The 16,229-nt window shown below is 41.4% G+C and overlaps 1 non-coding gene across 4 annotated transcripts in view; it reads left to right on the top strand.

Annotated features, from left to right (window-relative positions):
• The window catches only part of LOC113446776 (uncharacterized), a 28,428-nt gene that overhangs the window by 10,713 nt on the left and 1,486 nt on the right, over positions 1-16,229 (top strand). The window contains exon 5 of one of the 4 annotated variants that reach the window (XR_015745084.1): positions 664-774. The exons of the other annotated variants lie outside the window; for them this stretch is intronic. This is a non-coding gene — a transcript (uncharacterized LOC113446776). The remainder of the gene's footprint in view (positions 1-663; positions 775-16,229) is intronic. 4 annotated transcript variants of the gene reach the window in all.

Genomic DNA, 16,229 nt, shown 5'->3' with positions numbered 1-16,229 from the left:
TTGGTTTTGGGGGGGGGAGGGAGAATTTAACTTGGTTTAGGATGCTCAGGTTTCCCAGTTGAAACTGTGGTTGACTCTGTCCATGTGTGGGAGATGAAGGAGTTTTCATCCTGTTGTTTGACTGCTAGTTGGCACTCATGGACATTCGAACACAATGAATACAACGATGTTGGAAATTTGAGAATACAAAAATGAGCTAGCTTATTTTTGAACCATTGTCCTTATGGATTCTTGGAATGGTGCAAAAATACAAGATGGACTCTCAGTCTAGTTTGAGCATAGCTGTTCTCAAATGCAGAAGAATTATTTGTGAATTCAGGTGCTTCACCAAGACTTTACAGGTTTTCAGCCCTTCATGAACGGTTCCATCTATCCAAGAAATAATTAGGAGGCCAATATATATATATATATATATATATATATATATATATATATATATATATATATATATATATATATATATATATATATATATGTTTGTTTACACACACACACACACACACACACTACTACATTTGTGAAGCACACAACAACCTTAATTTGGAAGGCATCTCATTTTATATTTGGCAGGGAGGCGCCACTTGCAAGCCACACCATGAATGACAAAAGATACCATTTAGAGCGCAGATGGTGGTATAAAATAAATTGCCATTTCCTCCATAGAAACACAAGCAATTTGGCTGTGTGAAGCTGCATTTCCAGCCGAGATCCTTGAAACAGATGTCGAGATTGCTTGTGCTGGGGAAACTTTTTAGGGGAAGGCAAAATATTCAGGTAGGAAGACTATAAAATAGATTTTTAGTACCTAGGCAAGACTATTTACCAGAAGCTTAGCACACCCATGTTTTTCCTTGGACGCTAGAGATGACATCCAAAGTAGTTCTGAAAGGTCCGTGATGTTCCTCCTTTCTTAGATATGTTTTCTGGCTGTGGAGGAAGAACAAATACAAAGCTATTATTGAGAATACAAAATCTAGCTACAGTAATAATTAAGACTGGGGAAATCCATATATTGGATGGATTTATGAATGAGTCTTTAATGTCAGGTTCCTCAGCCTTGGTCATTTTAAGATGTGTGGACTTCATGTCCCAGGGGAATTCTGGGAGCTGAACCCTACACTTCTTAAAGTAGTCCAGGTTGAAAAACACTGTTTTAATATTATGTATGAAAAAGACGATGGGGTATAATGAATTGGGCTGGATGAACCATCTATCTGTCTATCCATCTACCATCTATATCTGTCTATCTGTCCCTATCTCTGTCTGTCTTTCTATATTTATTTCTAATCTTTTCTTCCTTCCTCCCTTTTTTCTTCCTTTCTTTTTTCTTCCACCCTTCCTTTCTTTTTTCTTTCTTTCCTTTTTCTTTTCTTTCTTTCTTTCTTTCTTTCTTTCTTTCTTTCTTTCTTTCTTTCTTTCTTTCTTTCTTTCTTTCTTTCTTTCTTTCTTTCTTTCCTGCTATTGTACTAACATATCAAAATAGCCCCTCAAAACAGTATATACTGTAGGTATCCATCAGATAGACAGATAGAAGAAAACGAAGGAGGGATGTGGTTGAATTAGTCAATTCTCTCCCTACATCTCTTTTTTGCTCTTGTTTATTTTATTTTGAATTTAATGTGGCCGGTGAGATCGCCTGCTTTTGCATTTTTAATGAAACCAAATGTTGCCCCTTCATAAAACTTGCTGTATTTGGATGATTGTGGAGAGATAGACGGCTTGCTCTGTTTTCAGATCTCAGTGGAAGAGATTTCACCAAGTAATGTAGAGTTTTGGAGGAATACTTACTGCTAGATATGATAGGAAATGATCCAAGGTGCTCTCGCTCTCTCTCCCTCCCCCTCCCTCTCTTTCTCCGGAATGGCATATGGTGTTGTTTGAACAGGGGGTTGGACTAGAAGACCTCCAAGGTCCCTACTGACTCTGTTATGCTGTTATTCTGCTGAGCCATTGCTTTGAATAAATCAGTGATTCCACCCAAGCCACTGTTCGCACTGCAAACTAGCCTGTATTAGCGTTCTGAAGAATGCCCACTGGGTTACAGTTAGGAAACCTAAAATAACATATCAGATGAGGGAAATCACAGCAACACTGGAAGACTTCTGTTGTGTGAAGACAAGCACTATCTCTATGGTGCTCACAGCTGTTGGTTTAATGAAACTGCCCTCTCAAACAGAGAGCAGAAATAGGGGTGCTGTCCCAATTCCAATTTGCAGTGGCTGAGTGGCTAAGACGCTGAGCTTATTGATCAGAAAGGTCGGCAGTTTGGCGGTTCAAATCCCTAGCGCCATGTAATGGAGTGAGCTTCCGCTACTTGTCCCAGCTTCTGCCAACCTAGCACTTTGAAAGCATGTAACAATGCAAGTAGAAAAATAGGGACCACAGCGTTCTGTGCACCTTCGGCATTTAGTCATGCCGGCCACATGACCACGGAGACGTCTTCGGACAGCGCTGGCTCTTCAGCTTTGTAACGGAGATGAGCACCGGCCCCAGAGTCAAAAACCACTAGCATATATACGTGAGGGGAACCTTTACCTTTTACCCAACTCCTCTAGGCACAGACTTCCAAATCACACAGACAGAGGCTGCAGGCATCATCTTCAATTCTCTTGCAAGTGATTGCAAATGTTGCAACCATGCATTACATCCTGCCAAAGGTTTGACAGTTTTCTGGCCAAGTTTAGGAAACCAGAAGAACATTAATAAAGAGCCTATGGAGACCATTCTGCAAACTAGGCATTGCTGGTTGGCATTCGTCCACATCTCCTCGCTGTGCTGTTCCTCATTGCTGTGACTGCTGAGTTCCTGCATTAAGAAGTAGATTCTACTCACTTTTTCATTAAAGAGAAAGGTAGACGGGCTCCATAATTATAGGGCTACGGATCTCCCTTTGGGTAGATGGCGTAAGAGACATTGCTTTGAGGGTTCATCACATGCCATCAGTGAAGGGTCATGTGGAACGTTGAGGGCCGTACAGGTGATACAGGGAGGAGGGATGATCTCTGAGATTCAACCTGTTTGGTTGCACATCTCTGGCAACAGAACCTCCCCGCCTTACAAAGAAGCTCATCACAACATTGCTTAGTTCTTTGTTGTCCCTACTGAGACACGAGTTTCCTATTAGGTCACCTCCAATTTGTGAGTGAAAAAGTAAATGAATGTTGGTGCTTAGTCTCATAAGGATTAGCCATAGTGGAGCTATGACTCCATTCTGGAAAGAGGAGGAGGAGGAGGGGAGGCGAAGGGGAAGAAAGAAGGAAGAAGGAAGGAAGGAGGGAGGGAAGGAAGGGAAGGAAGGAAGGAAGGAAGGAAGGAAGGAAGGAAGGAAGGAAGGAAGGAAGGAAGGAAGGAAGGAAGGAAGGAAGGAAGGGGAGGAGGTGGAGGAGGAGGGGAGGTAAAGGGAAGAAGGAAGGAAGGAAGGAAGGAAGGAAGGAAGGAAGGAGGAGGAGGAGGAGGGGGAGGTGAAGGGGAAGAAAGAAGAAAGAAGGAAGGGAGGAGGAGGAGGAGGAGGAGGAGGAGGAGGAGGAGGAGGAGGAGAAGAAGAAGAAGAAGAAGAAGAAGAAGAAGAAGAAGAAGAAGAAGAAGAAGAAGAAGAAGAAGAAGAAGAAGAAGAAGAAGAAGAAGAAGAAGAAGAAGAAGAAGAAGAAGAAGAAGAAGTTGTTTATTCATCGAAGGCTACTTTCTGGTTCTTCTTTGAAGGCATTTAGTTTCTTATCCATGAAGCTTCTTCAGCTCTTCTTCAGCTTCTTCTCTTTCAAGAAGAGATTGGACAAACTTTTGTTGGAAGGTACAGAGTCTCCCAAAGGTGCTTTTTCAAGAGGCTAAGAGCTGAAGAAACTTCTTGGATGAGAAGCAAAATGTCTTCAAAGAAAAACCAGGAATTCCAGCTGCCTTACACAGCTGGAGACTATTTTAATGCCAAACATTTGGAACACAAAGCCTATCCGTGCCTTCTGCTTGCCCATTAATTTGGTATGTTGCCTTGTGTAACTACTTTTGTCATGCTGTTGCATAGATATATATTTCAGGGCAAGTGTGTGTTTGTGTGTGTGTGTGTTTATTCATCCCACAAAGGACAACGCAACAAACTTTTCCAAACAGCAGTTTGCCGGATATTTTCTTCTCCTCCTCCCAAAAGAAATTAAAGAGGGGGAGAAATCTACTAATTTACAGTTCCCCCCTAGTCCGAAACTTGCCAAACTGGCAGGAACTCGGGGTCCTTTGAAATGCCAACTTTCAAATGAAGGCAAGGGAGAAAATATTGCTGTTGTTTTTTTCCCAAGGACTGGCCCAAATAACAACTGAGAAGCAATTTTGCCAGCCGGGGCTTCATTTTACTGATGGCAGAAATAGAGTCTGTTATTTTATCAGCAATTGAATTGGATTTTCCTAATATAAGCATGGCCAACTTTGGCACAGTTGTAGATATGCTGAAATATAGTTCTGTAATGCATGCTTTCCCAAGTTTCATACATACATACATACATACATACATACATACATAGATACATACACAAAAATAAAATGCAAAACAGGAAAACAATATATATATACATCCAACACTAATAACAACTACAAAGAGAGAGTGAAAAGATTGCTGTACAAGAAAGGGGATAAAATGACCCAAGTATCAAATAAATTTAACATTAAATATATAGGATCCACCCAGGCTGGATGGTGGGAAAAATAAAAATGATAAATTTAAAATTGATTTAAAATTGGTTGCGTTCTTTTCTTCGCCATTTGCTCCTGCTCTTTTAAAAACTTCTAAGTGTGGAGGTTTCATTTAAAGAAATAAACTTGTTGTGACATGTGAGTAGGAATTGGAATATTTTCTGCAATGCTGTGAATATTCGATTACGTCTTGAATTCCTGCCAGGAACATTCTGGGATTGAAAGAAAGACAAAGGAGATTTGTGCTCGGGAATCCATTTCACATTTGGATTTGAGAGTGATTGATTTTATGTAGCCATGATATGTACTTGTAAAAGTGGATTATTTCTCTCCATTGAGCCTACTGGGAGCAAGCATTTAATGTCAACACTATATTTTAGCATACAATTAAAACCCAAACCAAAATCAATAGTACCAGGGTTGGGATTACTCGCGAGGTTCCCATTCTAGTTTATGTAATTGCTCCAGAGTAAATGGTTTGTAAACGGCAGCTTGTCATTTCAAAAAGGAGGAGTTTAGTTACGGCGATGATTAATCCATGCTCCTTCCCCTCTCTCAATTTTTAATAGTTTGTTTTAAAGCATTTACGACCAGTTATTCAGAGAACGGTATTGATTTCTCTTTTAAGTGATAGTATGTTGCTTGCTACTAGGAGAGAAAAAGCTTGTGTTAAAGGCCTCCTGCTTGAGAGCTAAGTCTCCTGTGACTTTCAAGTCATCAGGGTCCAAAAACTATACATCCGAGTCTGGTAAGATGATTGACAGAAACTTCACTCCAGCTTTCTAAGAGTACCATGCCCTTGACAAGTTGCCAGAAGGACAGCAAGGCCCATCTAGACCAACCATCTGTGGTGTGCATCTCTAACCATCTGTAAAACCAATAAACTACTGTATCTATGAGAGCTAACGCCTCTGTTGCCTGTCTTTAATTCCATTTTACCAGCTCTTGAGGTTGACCAGTGTTTAGTAGATAAATGTCAAGCTTTAACTTTTGCTAGTTGAATAGATTTTGTGTGTGTGTGTGTGTGTGTGCTTGTGTGCTTGCTATGACTGGGATTGAGCTGGGAGTGTGCTGGGTGCAAATGAAATCGGAAATGACCCACCACGATTCCCCAGCATTTAGAAGAAGGTATCCTACAGAAAATAAGGGACGCGGTGGCTCAGTGGCTAAGACGCTGAGCTTGTCGATCAGAATGGTTGGCGGTTCAGCGATTCGAATCCCTAGTGTAACGGAGTGAGCTCCCGTTACTTGCCCCAGCTTCTGCCAACCTAGAAGTTCAAAAGCAGGTAAAAATGCAGGTAGAAAAATTGGGACTCCTTTGGTGGGAAGGCAACAGCGTTCCGTCCTTTGGGAGTTTAGTCATGCCAGCCACATGACCATGAAGACGTCTTCGGACAGCACTGGCTCTTCGGCTTTGTAACGGAGATGAGCACCGCCCCCTAGAGCCAGAAACGACTAGCATGTATGTGCGAGGGGAACCTTTACCTTTATCCTACAGAAAAGGTATGACCAATGGGGACCATATTGTCTATTCCAGACTTAGGAAGTTATACATGGAATACAGCAGTCCCCATCCAAAGCATGGCATTGTGAATTCTATGGTCCTCATGACCTACTGGCCACGAGGAGGGATGGAGGTAGAGGTAGTTGGGTCATTAAATATTGGTGGACTTCAGCTCCCATAATTCCCCCCCCCCAAAAAAAATTGGGTTCATCATGGGAACAATCTGTTTTATGATTGCTACAATTATAACTATAATGGGCAGAATTCGTTATGGTCCTAAATCTAGGACTGCCTTATATATCAGGTGTTAAAGACCAGGTCCACGTGTGAAGCTCCAATTAAACTGATTTATTGCTATTCATACCTGTGCACGAGAATCTTCTTAATTAATGTCCAGCACCTTCTTGGAGCCAGATAAGGGTCAATGGATTTCAAGGGAGGTTGGACTTAGCTCACTTTGTGGCTACATAGGGATTCGAGGCTGCTACCTCTTTTCACTCCGCCCCCAGTTCTGCCACTCCTTCTCCTACAGCAGGCATGTCCAAAGTTTGGCCCGGGGGCCAATTGCAGCCCGTTTTCAAATTTTGAGTGGCCCGTAGCCTCTTCTCCCTGCTGGCTCAGCCTGTCACTCATCCCCGCCGGCCAGCATTTTTCCCTTCACCTCTTATCTGTTCCCGTGAATGTCAGGCTGAATGGTCGGCCCCCACACATTATCACCTCACCAAATCCGGCCCTCCTTGCAAAAAGTTTGGACACTCCTGTCCTACAGTATAAGACTTGAGGCTCTCAAGTGCTAAACAAGCCAAATTGAAACATCTCTCCACTTAAGTCCAGCCGATGAGCAAATTCAGCATGCAGGAGTGCGCAATCCTCCAAGTCAGTTGGACATATTACAGCTCCAGGTTTTTCAACAGTTGTGCTTTTTACCTAACAAAATTAGCATCTCCAGTAGGTGTGCGTGTTAGTCTGTTAACAATGAGATGAAAACCAGCCTCAGGATGTATCTGACTAAGCTAAGACCCGGAAGGAAAGGCGAAACTGTACACCATGTCAGTTCTTTTTCAGCTGATCTGTATTTAAAGCAGAAATCCCATGGAGGACCAATTAGAAGTCTAAGGGGACCGATTTGTAGAGAGAGATGGAGATCTTTTAAATCCACACTAAGATTCCCTGCTCCTTTCCAAGTGGAAAACAAGAGGCCATGTCCACGAGACAAGTTTTAAAAAAATGGCAGCTGCCTTCTACCACAGACTTTCCTTATAGGATTACTATTTTCAGTAAGAGGAAGCATATGTAGAAAATGGCCACTTTGAGTAAGATGAACCTTTCTGGTTTCTGTGAAGGTTTCTTTGTGTGCGGCTTTCCTCAGTTTCCATTTACATTATATGGCTGTTCAGTCAAGGCATGACTCTGGGAAGCTCACAAATAATGGAAAACAAATGTAGATTCTTGAAACACAAGGCAATGCAACTCAACCCACATATAATCAAAATATTCAGATTGGCTCACCTCCATAACCTGGCCAGGTGCCCAGGGAGAACAACTAGACTTTCAACATCCTATGAAAGCCCCCCAAAACATGGCTTCATCTGAATCTCCAAGGGTAGGGGGTTCTAGACAAAGGGTTGTCCAAACTTTTCTTGAAAACCACCAATGATGGAGGCACCCAGAACTCCAGGAGTCCAGCTCTTCTGCTGGTTAATTATTCTGCTGGTCAGGAAATTCCCTACTTATTTCTAGGTCAGATCTCCTTCAGGCACATTGCTTCTTTGTCCTGCCTTCAGGTGTTTTGGAGAATATATTGAAGTCATTCCAAAGGTGCTTTTTTCCATGATCTGAATGACTGACAATCTCCATAGACCAGTGATCGCCAACAAGTGGGCTGGGTCTTTTTTTTACAATAACTGTTGGAATACTCTCCAATTACTTCAGTTAAAGAAACTGGGAAAGGCTTGTCTCTGAAACCCTGGAGATTAACAATGAATATATATGTGTGTGTGTGTGTGCGTGTGTGTGTGTGTTTGTGTGTGTATGGTATTCAGCTTTGTTCAGGTATTTTCCCACATCATTATAGTTGTGCTTTTAAAGTTGTAGCAACGTTTCGGCAGAATCTCATCTGCCATCATCAGGCTTCTGTATTGTGTTTGTCTGTGAGTCGATGAACCCAATACAGAAGCCTGATGATGGCAGATGAGATTCTGCTGAAATGTTGCTACAACTTTAAAAGCACAACTATAATGATGTCGGAAAATACCCAAACAAGGCTGTATACCACACACACACACACACATATATATATACACACATATATATTCATATGTATATGCATATACATATACATATACAACTTTAAAAGCACAACTACAATGAGTGGGAAAATACCCGAACAAAGCTGAATACCATACATGTAAGCACCCACGAAAACTTAAGAAAACATATATGTATATATACCCAACCAGCTATAAGGCAGTTTCTATAGCTGTATTCACTGAATTGTCTTTCTGTTTAATAGGAAGAGAACTTGCCAACAAACATGATCAAATAATATTTTTCCCCTAAAAAAAAATCAAATAAAGATAAATAGCAGAAGAGGGCATAAATGTTAAGAGCCACAATAAAACTTTGAGAGCAGCTATAGAAATAATGGATAATCCATTTCAAAGCACAGTCAGATGAAAAGAATGTTCTCAGCCCCTGAAAGCTTTAGCATAGCCATCATCTGACAGGCATTCTTGGGTGTGAGGTTTTCTAAGGCCCTTGGAAATTCTCCAAGAAGGATCACCACATCCAACAGGGTTTCCTACACAATTGGTTTGTACCTCCCATTCATTAAAAGCTTTGGGGTGTTTTCTGCGGGGCTCCAAATTCTTATCCTCTGGAATCCTAGTCAAACCTAAGGTAAGATAAAGGTTCCCCTTGCACCTATGTGCTAGTCATTTCCAGCTCTGGGGGGTGGTGCTCATCTCCATTACAAAGCCAAAGAAGAGCCAGCGCTGTCCGAAGACATCTCTCTGGTCATGTGCCCGGCATGACTAAATGCCGAAGGTGCACGGAACGCTGTTCCGTTCCCACCAAAGGGGTCCCTATTTTTCTACTTGCATTTTTACATGCTTTCCAACTGCTACGTTGGCAGAAGCTGGGACCAGTAACAGGAACTTTGAATCCCACCACTGCCTGGGTGGATCTTTCCTTGACTTGAGGAAGCTTTGCGTTGCCGAGTCTGAGGTCTTCCCTTCCCTTCCTTTTGTCTCATCTCATCTCTTCTTCTGGTAGCTGCCAGGTATCGTTGAAGACTTTCATTTTTCCACATTACCATATTAGTTTTGATAACCACGCTGAGACAGATGGCCACATGTCAGCTTTGCAAAAGGAAGAAATAATTTCCCCAGCTCTAGCTGGTGTAATGAGAGAGCCCGCATTAAGCCGAAGATGAGGAGAACTTCAAGCATCTGCCAGGCTTCGCCTGCCAGCTCTGCCGACACAACCGATATTTCACAAATAAAGTTGAGGCTATTATAGATTTCTGACACTAAAAAAAAAAAAAAAAAAGGATGGTGTTGGATAACAATGCTGTAGCAGATGTCACAGAGTCCATGCTTGAAGGTTTGAGGGTATATTTCTCTCTCTCTCTCTTGCTCTCTCTTTCCCCTTCACGCACATTTTTTAAAAAATGTATATATTTCTGTGATGCTCTGAGCTTTCTTGGAAGCAATCCATGCTCTGCAGAGCTTCCCTGATGCATTCTCGTTGTACAGTTTTATCTTTTAGGAAACAATAAGATGGGGGAAATGATAGCTAATCCACAATCAGAAGGAAGCTGGAAGGGACATTGGATGTCTTCTGGAATGGAATGGAATGGAATAGAATGGAATAGAATAGAAGGAATGGAATGGAATGGAATGGAATGGAATGGAATGGAATGGAATGGAATAGAATAGAATAGAATAGAATAGAATAGAATAGAATAGAATAGAATAGAATAGAATAGAATAGAATAGAACAACAGAGTTGGAAGGATCCTTGGAGGTCTTCTAGTCCAACCCCCTACTCAAATAGGAGACCCTGTATCATTTCAGACAGGTCCATGCTCTCGATTGATTAAACCATTAAATTAGACCACCAAAAATTGCTTACCAACTTTTCTTTAATCACTGAATTTGGAAGAAGTCATGAAACCCAAGGTTTGTTCTTTTCCAGAAATTCAACTGCATGTACCTATACAACATTATTGTGTAGCCTCTTCTGGAACACATCAAGGTTAAGGAAGTCCACAATCATCCCCGAGTAGTTGATTCTCTTGCCAGACCATTCTTCTGCATAGACAGAGACCTCTCTCTTATTTTATTTTTTTAAAATCTTTATGTCCTCTTCATTTTCTTTTTTTCCCCCAAAGCTAACTCTCGGAAGCTTCCTCCCCCCCCCCCCATCGGATTTTGTTCCTATTCTTCTAAGTGTTCTCTTTGCCTTTCTCCAGTAACACCACATTAAAAAGAACGAAAACTTTTCATTATTTGGCTCTACTATCCAGGCAACTTAAAATAAAATTTGGTGTTTTTGCAACCAGGTTACCTTACAGGCTCTCAAGTAATTTGGAATCAGCTGTTAATCCAAATTCCTGTTCATAATTAGGACTGCCAAACTTACTTTCCACCTGCACAAGGCTATTCAGCTAGTTGCGGCTTAGTCAATAAAGCATACTTTTTAGCACAATCCAATTTTTTTGGACCCCAGCTAATGGGGTCCAAAGGAGGAGGAAAAGGAGGGGAAGAAATTCTCTGTATTGTTTGAGTTCGAACTGGAGGAACAACATTTACACTGAGCATCGGATGTTACTCAACTGAGCTTGACATAGTGATGCTTAAAGCCCCATTTTTTGGGACCCCGACTAATGGGTGCCGAAAGAAGCGATCCAAATTCAACTTTAAATCCAGATCTGAGCATAGAACCAAGTTTGTATTCAATAGGATTTTTGCAGAAGGTATAATTTCAACATTTAAACTGCATGTTCTCCCCAGTACACTAAGCGGTCTTCTATGTTTTCTGAAATCCAAACCAACAACTTCAGCTACAGGTGGATTTTTACGTTTCTTGAGGACGTTCTGGTGAACGTCCATGGTATAAATCCACAGGTGAATGTGAGCCGAAACATGCCGTAGAATTCATCTCTAATACTGCACTTCTAAAGTCTTTCTCCCCCCCTCTTTGTTTGTTTTATGGATCTGTCTCCCTTTAGAACATGTCTGCCTTGATGCGTTGGTATATCGACTCCGGTGCCATCTGTTAGGGTGGCTGGCTGCCCACTTCCAAGGTGCCATGCCAATTTTGGCAGGACATAGGTGCCAATGTAGCATAGATTTAAACAATGCATCACAGGCGGCTCTTCGGATGGAAGATGGCCCCAAATTAGCCCCGCGAGCTTCATTATAGGGGGTAGCATCTGCTTATCGCGTCAACAGCCGGCCACGTCTTGCTTGCTTTGTCTTGTGGCAGAAACATCAACTTGCAATCTCGACATAATCTTTCCCAAAGTCAAGGTGCTCCTTTGATGGATGCTTACCCTTAAAATGAGGGATATTGATATTTAATTGCCTTTTTTTTTTTTTTTATCTCCGTGGGCTTTAAGCATCACTGTGTCAAGCTCAGTTGAGTAACATCTGATGCTCAGTGTAAATGTTGTTCCTCCAGTTCGAACTCAAACATTACAGAGAATTTCTTCCCCTCCTTCTCCTCCTTCTCCCTTTTCTTCTTCCTCTTCCTTTTGCTCCTCCTCTTCTTGTTCTTGTTCTTCCTGTTCCTGTCGTCATCGTTGTTCTGTTGTTGTTGTTGTTGTTGTTGTTGTTGTTCTTCTTCTTCTTCTTCTTCTTCTTCTTCTTCTTCTTCTTCTTCTTCTTCTTCTTCTTCTTCTTCTTCTTCTTCTTCTTCTTCTTCTTCTTCTTCTTCTTCTTCTTCTTCTTCCCCTTCCCCTTCCCCTTCCCCTTCCCCTTCCCCTTCCTCTTTTCCTCCACCTCCCTCCTCCTCCTTCTCTTTCGTTTGACCTAGAAGTCATTTGGGACACCCCCATAAAGAATATTTACAAAAGTTAACGAAAAAGTCATAAAACTAATCAATCAATAAACTACTACCACAAAAGTTGCCAAATCCTGCAGTTAGCTATGATTAAATTAACCATGGCTTAACATGGTTATCAAGCAGGCAGTTCTCACTTATGCCTGATTTAGGGCCTTTACTGTCAATAGGAGAAGACAGATTGGAGTAGGAACAATTGCTTGTTTCATTTGAATACATGATTTTTATCTGTTTAAGGACAAATGTATTCAGAAGAAAAGGTGTGAAACAGCCTAATTGACTTTTAACAACTTTTCTTTTCCCCCCCCCCCATTTTAAACTGCATTTTCATTGTTTGTATAAAATTCATTCTGTGCCAAAGCTGTTAGGAGATACACATTTGTACACTAGCAGTAATGAGTGATGGTGTTTGAATGGAAAGAAGTTTGTCTTTATTAATCAAGAAAGGAAGAAAGGCCATGAAAATACAGCTTTCTGCTAAAGGATGACTAGGCCCATCAAAGAAATTGATAGGATCTTCCCCTTGCTAATATCACTAGCACATTTAATTAGAACCACTCTCAAATCTTTCAGTGTTATGTGGAGTGTTGAATGAAAACAAACCCACATGCTTTCAGCATGGTTACGGCAGATGTTCAGCAAGGGGCACTGAAGCTGAGATATGGTGATAGGAACAGAGGTTTGGACAAAAAAAGCAAAACAAGGACCCAGGCTGATCTTCATTCTGGATTTGGGAATAGAATATCTTTTTCATGTTCGGGGGTATCATGTTCATGAGCCAGAGAAATTCCCTGAGAATGGGTTCCAGCACAAATCGGCTCAGGAGACAAACATCTCTTGTCCTGGAGACCGATCCATGTTGGGTCCTGCAACATTCTCCTGGGACACGTATAGTGACTTTCATTTATGAATTCTCCTCCTCCTCCTCCTCCTCCTCCTCTTTTTCTTTTTCTTCTTCTTTTTCTTCTTCTTCTTCTTCTTCTTCTTCTTCTTCTTCTTCTTCTTCTTCTTCTTCTTCTTCTTCTTCTTCTTCTTCTTCTTCTTCTTCCTCCTCCTCCTCCTCCTCCTCCTCCTCCTCCCTCCCCTTCCTCTCGTCCTCCTCTCCTCCTCCTTCCAGAACAAAATGACTTCATCTTCTGACCACAAAATATTAAGACCACTTCCATCATTTCCACAGTGATTTAGTACCCGACTACCAGGGCTCATAAAATTATGAGCATCGCAGCATCCTCCATGGTCACATGTGCAAGACTGGGTGCCTGGCAACAAGCATGTTGCTATGATCGGTTGCAGCATCCCAAGGTCGTGTGATTTCCATTGGAAACTTTCCTATAGAACTTCCAACAAGCAACATCAACAGGGAAAGGCAGATTGGTTTAATAAGCGCATGATTCACTCAGCAACTGATCTTCTTAATAACCACATCAAGGAAAAAAAAAAGATTGTAAAATCAGGCATGACTCACAACAACCTAACAACCCCCCTTTGCTTTGCAATGGAAATTGTGTTCCTAATTGTCCTAAACTGAGGACTACCTACCTGTATCGTTTTTTTCCTAGCATGAATGCCTACTTCAAGTCCAATTCTCAGGGAGTCGCGTCCAGCTACATTATGCTTGCAGACGGCTTTTAAAAAATAAGAGTCTCAACTGAGCTTTCCAAAATTCTTGAGGAAAAAAAATAAGAACGCATTCTCCTTTCATCCTAAAGAAGAGAAAATCACTCTCCCTCACTATTCTGTGATGTACAATAAAAGAAAGACACCATTAAACAGCCCTCTTATCCCAGATATATTTTTTTTTGCCATAGGTGAGGTACAAATGGTGGCTTGTAAGAATATGCTCATTGCTGTTAAAATAATTGCTCTCTTCCAGCCTGTTGAATTATCCCTCCATAATCAGTTGTGAATGCCACAGTTGTATTAAAATCAATTTCCATATTTTTAAGAGCATGGGTTTATCCCCCCTTCTTCCCACTCCCGTTTCTTCAGAGTTGTGTAATTAAAGCCAGTGAGTTTGTCTCACTATGAGAAAGAAGGATAATATTAATGAAAAAAAATGCAGTGATACTTATTTTTAGGCAAAAAAAAATGTTTTCATAAGCCTCACTGAAATTCAAGGTGCTACGAGAGAGGGAGAGAGAGAGAGGGAGAGAGATTGAAGATATATACACACACACATGAATTGAGTTTAATGCAATAATTACAGTGGTTAGGCAATTGTGATTAAAAGGATTACAGACCCCCCAAAATAAAATAAAATACAAGATTTGATGAGATGGGGAATTACTACCAGCAGCTCACGAGAATGAAGTGGCTGGATTTTTATTTTATTGGGCAAATATTTGCTATTTGTGAACGATCGCTGGTACATATGTTAGTATAGTTTTTGGTGTCTTGTTTAGTCATTTTTGGACGGGGGAAACAGAAAAATCTGAGTTGAAAAGATGGTATGGCTAACCACGGAGCAATGAGGCTCTCCTAGTTATTCTCCTGTGCCTTTCACCAAAATCACTACATGCTAGTGATTGAGAAGGATGATGAAACCTATCCTTCAATATCCCATAATAATTTGGCCTAAGGTGGACTCAAAGGCAAATGTTTTTTATCACTGTGACTTTCGAGTAGCTGAGCGGCAAGTTTAGGACATGTTCGGGAGATATTTCCATATTGCCGACAGAAAGAGAGGAATATTGTCAGATCCACACATGAAGGTTTGATTAAACCGATTTGTTGCTAAAAGCCCCTGCACAGGAATCTCCCCAATTTACGATTAGATTAGAGTCAAGTAAGAGTGAGTGGCTCACAAGGGGATTGGACTTGGTTCCCTTGCGGCTATGTCAGGATTCGAGGCTAACCCCCCTTTTCACTCTGTCTCCAAGTTCTGCCATTTCTTCACCTACAATATTGGCAAAGGACTGCACCCAAAGCACATTTGTTCACTCACTGATATTAATACAGCAACCTCAAGGTGTTGGTACCAACAAGACTGAACTCCTGCTCAAATCCTAAGTGCTGAACAAAGAATCCTTCAGTCCTGAGAGTATAGAAGATGACCTTGATGAGACAGGCAAGATCTGTTAACAGAACAATGAACAGAACAGGTTTTAAGTCCCAAATATGAGGAAAGAATGCAGAAGATACCTCCCTAATTCACATGAGCATAAGTGGGGGGCGAGAAGAGAGAGAGAGAGAGAGAGAGAGAGAGATAAATAAACCACAATGAAAGATTCTGCTACTCTAGCCAATAAAAACAGTTTTAGTCTTCCTGAGGACATGTGATCTACTCAATATGACTGACATGGAAGGATTCTAAATTAAAAATCATGAATTGTCTATGTCTTCTCACTCTATATGAACCAGATTTCCCCATTGAAAACAGAGGTCTTTGTACATCCTCCACCCACTGCTTCTTGTGATATATGAGTATCTTCAAGATCTTCCTGCTCTTCAACTTCTTCACCCTTAAACAAGATTTTGATTGGGTAACCCTTCAATGATACAATGCTTCCTGATAGAAGTTTATTGAAGTGGAGAACCGTACACAAATTGAGCCAGTTCGTTTTGCACATTTTTGTACCTTTTTGAATGCCAGTTAAAAGGCATCAGGCTAAAAACTGGGGGACTATGAGTTCTAGCCCTACCTTAGGCCGAAAGTCAGCTGGGTGACCTTGGGGCAATCACTTACTTCCAGCCCTAAAGGTAAAGTTTCCCCTCACACATCCATGCTAGTCATTTCCGGCTCTAGGGGACGGTGCTCATCTCTGTTACAAAGCTGAAGAGCCAGCGCTGTCCGAAGACGTCTCCATGGTCATGTGGCCAGCATGACTAAATGCCGAAGGTGCACAGAACGCTGTGGTCCCTATTTTTCTACTTGCATTTTTACATGCTTTCGAACTGCTAGGTTGGCAGAAGCTGGGACAGATAATGGGAGCTCACTCCGTTAGGTGGTGCTAGGGATTCAAACTGCCAAACTGCCAGCCTTTCT

This window comes from Pseudonaja textilis, chromosome 12 (genome assembly GCF_049901715.1).
Source record: "Pseudonaja textilis isolate UNSWEBS1 chromosome 12, rPseTex1.2, whole genome shotgun sequence".
NCBI classification, from domain to species: domain Eukaryota; kingdom Metazoa; phylum Chordata; class Lepidosauria; order Squamata; family Elapidae; genus Pseudonaja; species Pseudonaja textilis.
The sequence above is the reverse complement of the archived record's forward strand: the minus strand, read 5'-3'. Positions and strand labels throughout refer to the sequence as shown.